The sequence below is a fragment of the Arachis hypogaea genome, chromosome 12 (assembly GCF_003086295.3).
Source record: "Arachis hypogaea cultivar Tifrunner chromosome 12, arahy.Tifrunner.gnm2.J5K5, whole genome shotgun sequence".
In the NCBI taxonomy this organism is placed as follows: Eukaryota; Viridiplantae; Streptophyta; class Magnoliopsida; order Fabales; family Fabaceae; genus Arachis; species Arachis hypogaea.
The window spans coordinates 43,105,067-43,111,253 of NC_092047.1; the positions used below are offsets into that span (position 1 = coordinate 43,105,067).

Genomic DNA, 6,187 nt, shown 5'->3' on the forward strand with positions numbered 1-6,187 from the left:
GAAAGAGCAATGAATTTTACATAATCAAAGTGTAATCACAATTTCTGCGCACCAAGTTTTTGGCACCGTTGCCGGGGATTGTTCGAGTTTAGACAACTGACGGTTCATCTTGTTGCTCAGATTGGGTAACTTTCTTTTTGTTTTGTTTTCAAAAATTTTTCAAAAATCTTTCAAAAATTTCTCCTTTGTTTTCGAAAAAAATAAAAATAAAAAAATGTTTTCAAAAATATTTTTTTCTTCAGAATTTTTAAATGAATTCTAGTGTTTCATGAAGCATGTTGAAGCCTGGCTGGCTGTAGGGCATGTTAGGCGTGTCATGTCTGAGTTACATACTAAAGCTTGGCTGGCTATTAAGCCATGCCTGACCCTTTGATTGGAGCTTTAGACTAAAGAGCATAAGATTCCTGGAATTCATATTAAAAATTTTGGAATCCTTATTTTTCTTTTTCAAAATGATTTTCGAAAAAAATTAAAAGAAAATACAAAAAAATTCATAAAATCATAAAAATCAAAAATATTTTTTGTGTTTCTTGTTTGAGTCTTAAGTCATGTTATAAGTTTGGTGTCAATTGCATACTCATCTTGCATTTTTTCGAAAACTCTCATGCATTCATAGTGTTCTTCATGATCTTCAAGTTGTTCTTGGTAAGTCTTCTTGTTTGATCTTTGCATTTGCATGTTTTGTGTCTTTTCTTGTTTTTCATATGCATTCTTGAATTCTTAGTGTCTAAGCATTAAAGAATTCTAAGTTTGGTGTCTTGCATGTTTTTCTTGCATTAAAAATTTTTCAAAAATATGTTCTTGGTGTTCATCTTGATATTCAAAGTGTTCTTGGTGTTCATCTTGACATTCATAGCATCCTTGCATGCATCACATGTTTTGATCCATAACTTTCATGCATTGCATCATTTTTCTTGTTTTTCTCTCTCATCATAAAAATTCAAAAATCAAACAAATATCTTTCCTTTTTTTTCTCTTAAAATTTCGAAAATTAGATTTGACTTTTTCAAAAATTTTTAAAATCTAGTTGTTTTTATGAGTCAAATCAAATTTTCAATTTAAAAATCTCATCTTTTTCAAAAATCAAATCTTTTTCATTTTTCTTAGTTATTTTCGAAAATTATAAAAATATTTTTCAAAAATATTTTTCTTATTTTTATATCAAATTTTCAAAAATAACAATACCAATTAATGTTTTGATTCAAAAATTTCAAGTTTGTTACTTACTTGTTAAGAAAGATTCAAACTTTAAGTTCTAGAATCATATCTTATGATTTCTTGTGAATCAAGTCATTAATTGTGATTTTAAAATTCAAATCTTTTTCAAAAACTAATTTCTATCATATCTTTTAAAAAATATCTTCTTATCTTATCTTTTTCAAAAATTTGATTTCAAAATATCTTTTCTAACTTCCTAACTTCTTATCTTTTCAAAATTTGTTTCAACTAACTAACTAACTTTTTGTTTGTTTCTTATCTTTTTCAAAACTACCTAACTAACTCTCTCTCTCTCTCTTCAATTTTCGAAAATATCTCCCTCTTTTTCAAAATTTCTTTTTAATTAACTAATTATTTCAATTTTTAAATCTTAACTTTCAAAAATCACTAACTCTTTTTCAAAAACTATTTTCAAAATTTTCCCTCTCTCATCTTATTCTATTTATTTATTCATCTACTAACATCTCTCCCTCACCCACCAAAAATTCGAACCCTCTCTCTCTCTCTCTCTTTCTGAGTTCAGATTTTTCTCTTCTTCTTTTCTTCTACTAACAATAAGGAACCTCTTTACTGTGACATAGAGGATTCCTCTTCTTTTCTTGTTTTCTTCTCTTTCTTATGAGCAGGAACAAGGAAAAAGGCATTCTTGTTGAAGCTGATCCAGAACCTGAAAGGACTCTGAAGAGAAAACTAAGAGAAGCTAAATTACAACAATCCAGAGACAACTTGATTGAAAATTTTGAACAAGTAAAGGAGATGGCAGCCGAACCCAACAACAATGCAAGGAGAATGCTTGGTGACTTTACTGCACCAAATTCCAATTTACATGGAAGAAGCATCTCCATTCCTACCATTGGAGCAAACAATTTTGAGCTGAAACCTCAGCTAGTTTCTCTGATGCAGCAGAACTGCAAGTTCCATGGACTTCCATCTGAAGATCCCTTTCAGTTCTTAACTGAATTCTTGCAGATCTGTGATACTGTTAAGACTAATGGAGTAGATCCTGAAGTCTACAGGCTCATGCTTTTCCCTTTTGCTGTAAGAGACAGAGCTAGAATATGGTTGGACTCTCAACCCAAAGACAGCCTAAACTCTTGGGATAAGCTGGTCACAGTTTTCTTAGCCAAGTTCTTTCCTCCTCAAAAGCTGAGCAAGCTTAGAGCTGATGTTCAAACCTTCAGACAGAAAGAAGGTGAATTCCTCTATGAAGCTTGGGAAAGATACAAGCAGCTGACCAAAAAGTGTCCTTCTGACATGCTTTCAGAATGGACCATCCTGGATATATTCTATGATGGTTTATCTGAGCTATCAAAGATGTCATTGGATACTTCTGCAGGTGGATCCATTCACCTAAAGAAAACGCCTGCAGAAGCTCAAGAACTCATTGACATGGTTGCTAATAACCAGTTCATGTACACTTCTGAGAGAAATCTTGTGAGTAATGGGACGCCTCAGAAGAAGGGAGTTCTTGAAATTGATACTCTAAATGCCATATTGGCTCAGAACAAAATATTGACTCAGCAAGTCAATATGATTTCTCAGAATCTGAATGGAATACAAGCTGCATCCAACAGTACTCAAGAGGCATCTCCAGAAGAAGAAGCTTATGATCCTGAGAACCCTGCAATAGCAGAGGTAAATTACATGGGTGAACCTTATAGAAACACCTATAACCCATCATGGAGAAATCATCCAAATCTCTCATGGAAGGATCAAAGGCCTCAACAAGGCTTTAATAATGGTGGAAGAAACAGGTTTAGCAATAGCAAGCCTTTTCCATCATCTACTCAGCAACAGACAGAGAATTCTGAGCAGAATCCATCTAGCTTAGCAAACTTAGTCTCTGATCTATCCAAAGCCACTGTAAGTTTCATGAATGAAACAAGGTCTTCCATTAGAAATTTGGAAGCACAAGTAGGCCAGCTGAGTAAAAGGATCACTGAAATCCCTCCTAGTACTCTCCCAAGCAATACAGAAGAGAATCCAAAAGGAGAGTGCAAGGCCATTGAATTAATTACCATGGCCGAACCCACAAGAGAGGAGAAGGACGTGAATCCCAAGGAGGAAGACCTCCTGGGACATCCAGTGATCAATAAGGAGCTTCCCTCTGAGGAACCAAAGGAATCTGAGGCTCAACTAGAGACCATAGAGATTCCATTAAACCTCCTTATGCCCTTCATGAGCTCTGATGAGTATTCCTCTTCTGAAGAGAATGAGGATGTTACTGAAGAGCAAACTGCCAAGTTTCTTGGTGCAATCATGAAGCTGAATGCCAAATTATTCGGTATTGAAACTTGGGAAGATGAACGTCCCTTGTTCACCATTGAACTAAGTGATCTGGATCAACTGACATTGCCTCATAAGAGACAGGATCCTGGAAAGTTCATAATACCTTGTACCATAGGCACCATGATCTTTAAGGCTCTGTGTGACCTTGGTTCAGGAATAAACCTCATGCCCCTCTCTGTAATAGAAAAACTGGGAATCTATAGGGTGCAAGCTGCTAAAATCTCATTAGAGATGGCAGACAATTCAAGAAAACAGGCTTATGGACAAGTAGAGGACGTGTTAGTAAAGGTTGAAGGCCTTTACATCCCTGCTGATTTCATAGTCCTGGATACTGGAAAGGAAGAGGATGAATCCATCATCCTAGGAAGACCTTTCCTAGCCACAGCAAGAGCTGTGATTGACGTGGACAGAGGAGAATTGATCCTTCAAGTAAATGAGGACAACCTTGTGTTTACAACTCAAGGATCTCTCTCTGCATCCATAGAGAGGAAGCAGAAAAAGCTTCTCTCAAAGCAGAGTCAACCAAAGCCCCCACAGTCAAACTCTAAGTTTGGTATTGGGAGGCCACAACCAAACTCTAAGTTTGGTGTCAAACCCCCATATCCAAACTCTAAGTTTGGTGTTGGGAGGTTTCAACAAAGCTCTGCACATTTGTGAGGCTCCATGAGAGCCCACTGTCAAGCTATTGACATTAAAGAAGCGCTTATTGGGAGGCAACCCAATTTTTATTTATCTAACTATATTTTTCTTAGTTATATGTCTTTATAGGTTCATGATCATGTGGAGTCACAAAATAAATATAAAAATTGAAAACGGAATCAAAAACAGCAGAAGAAAAATCACACCCTGGAGGAAGACCTTACTGGCGTTTAAACGCCAGTAAGAAGCATGTTTTGGGCGTTCAACGCCAGAACAGAGCATGGTTCTGGCGCTGAACGCCAAAAATGGCAGCATCTGGGTGTTTGAACGCCAGAAATGCACCCTGGAAGAGAACTGGCGCTGAACGCTCAGAACAAGCATGGTTCTGGCGTTCAACGCCAGAAATGGGCCACAAATGGGCGTTCAACGCCCAGAACAAGCACCAACCTGGCGCTGAACGCCCAGAGTTATGTGCAAGGGCATTTTACATGCCTAATTTGGTGCAAGATTGTAAATCCTTGAACACCTCAGGATCTGTGGACCCCACAGGATCACCTCAGGATCTGTGGACCCCACAGGATCCCCACCCACCTCCACTCACTTCTTCTCACCCCTCTTTCACACAATCCCATAAACACTCTTCCCCAAAACCCTTCACCAATCACCTCAATCTCTCTTCCCCATCACCTCTTCACCACTCACATCCACCCACTCTTCCCCATAAACCTACCTCATAAACTCCACCTACCTTCAAAATTCAAAATCACTTTCCCACCCAAACCCACCCATATGACCGAACCTCATACCCCCCTTCCTTCCCTATATAAAGTGCTTCATTCTTCCTCATACTCACACAACACACCCCTCTATACCCTTCTTGGCCGAAGCACCTTCCCTTCTCCCTCTCCTCCATTTCTTCTTCTTCTTCATCTATTCTTTCTTCTCTTGCTCGAGGGCGAGCAAAATTCTAAGTTTGGTGTGGTAAAAGCATAAGCTTTTTGTTTTTCCATTACCATTGATGGCACCTAAGACCGGATAATCCTCTAGAAAAGGAAAAGGGAAGACAAAAGCTTCCACCTCCGAGTCATAGGAGATGGAAAGGTTCATCTCCAAAGCCCATCAAGACCACTTCTATGATGTTGTGGCCAAGAAGAAGGTGATCCCCGAGGTCCCTTTCAAACTCAAAAGAAATGAGTATCCGGAGATCCGACATGAAATTCAAAGAAGAGGTTGGGAAGTTCTAACAAATCCCATCTAACAAGTCGGCATCCTAATGGTTCAAGAGTTCTATGCCAATGCATGGATCACCAAGAACCATGATCAAAGTAAGAACCCGGATCCAAAGAACTATGTTACAATGGTTCGGGGGAAATACTTAGATTTTAGTCTGGATAATGTGAGGTTGGCGTTCAACTTGCCAAACATGGAAGAGAACGCACGCCCCTACACAAGAAGAGTCAACTTTGATCAAAGGTTGGACCAAGTCCTTATGGACATATGTGTGGAAGGAGCTCAATGGAAGATTGACTCCAAAGGCAAGCTGGTTCAACTAAGAAGATTGGACCTCAAGCCTGTGGCTAGAGGATGGTTGGAATTCATCCAATGCTCCATCATCCCCACTAGCAACCGATCTGAAGTTACTGTGGATCGGGCCATCATGATTCATAGCATCATGATTGGAGAGGAAATAGAAGTTCATGAAGTCATCTCTAATGAACTCTACAAAATAGCCGAAAAGTCATCCCCGATGGCAAGGCTAGCATTTCCTCATCTTATTTGCCATCTATGTTACTCAGCTGGAGCTTTCATAGGAGGAGACATTCCCATTAAGGAAGAGAAGCCCATCACTAAGAAAAAGATGGAGCAAGCAAGAGAGCCCATTCATGGAGCTCAAGAGGCGTATGAAGCTCATCACCATGAGATCCCGGAGATGCCTCAAATGCATTTTCCTCCACAAAACTATTGGGAGCAAATCAACACCTCCCTAGGAGAATTGAGTTCCAATATGGGACAACTAAGGGTGGAACATCAAGAGCACTCC

General features: G+C 38.6%; 1 non-coding gene across 1 annotated transcript; it reads right to left on the minus strand.

Annotated features, from left to right (window-relative positions):
- Window positions 1–2,370: 2,370 nt before the first annotated feature.
- On the minus strand, window positions 2,371–2,478 carry LOC112731231 (small nucleolar RNA R71). The gene has a single exon (XR_003167020.1). It is a non-coding gene; the product is annotated as a small nucleolar RNA R71 (small nucleolar RNA).
- Window positions 2,479–6,187: the final 3,709 nt, after the last annotated feature.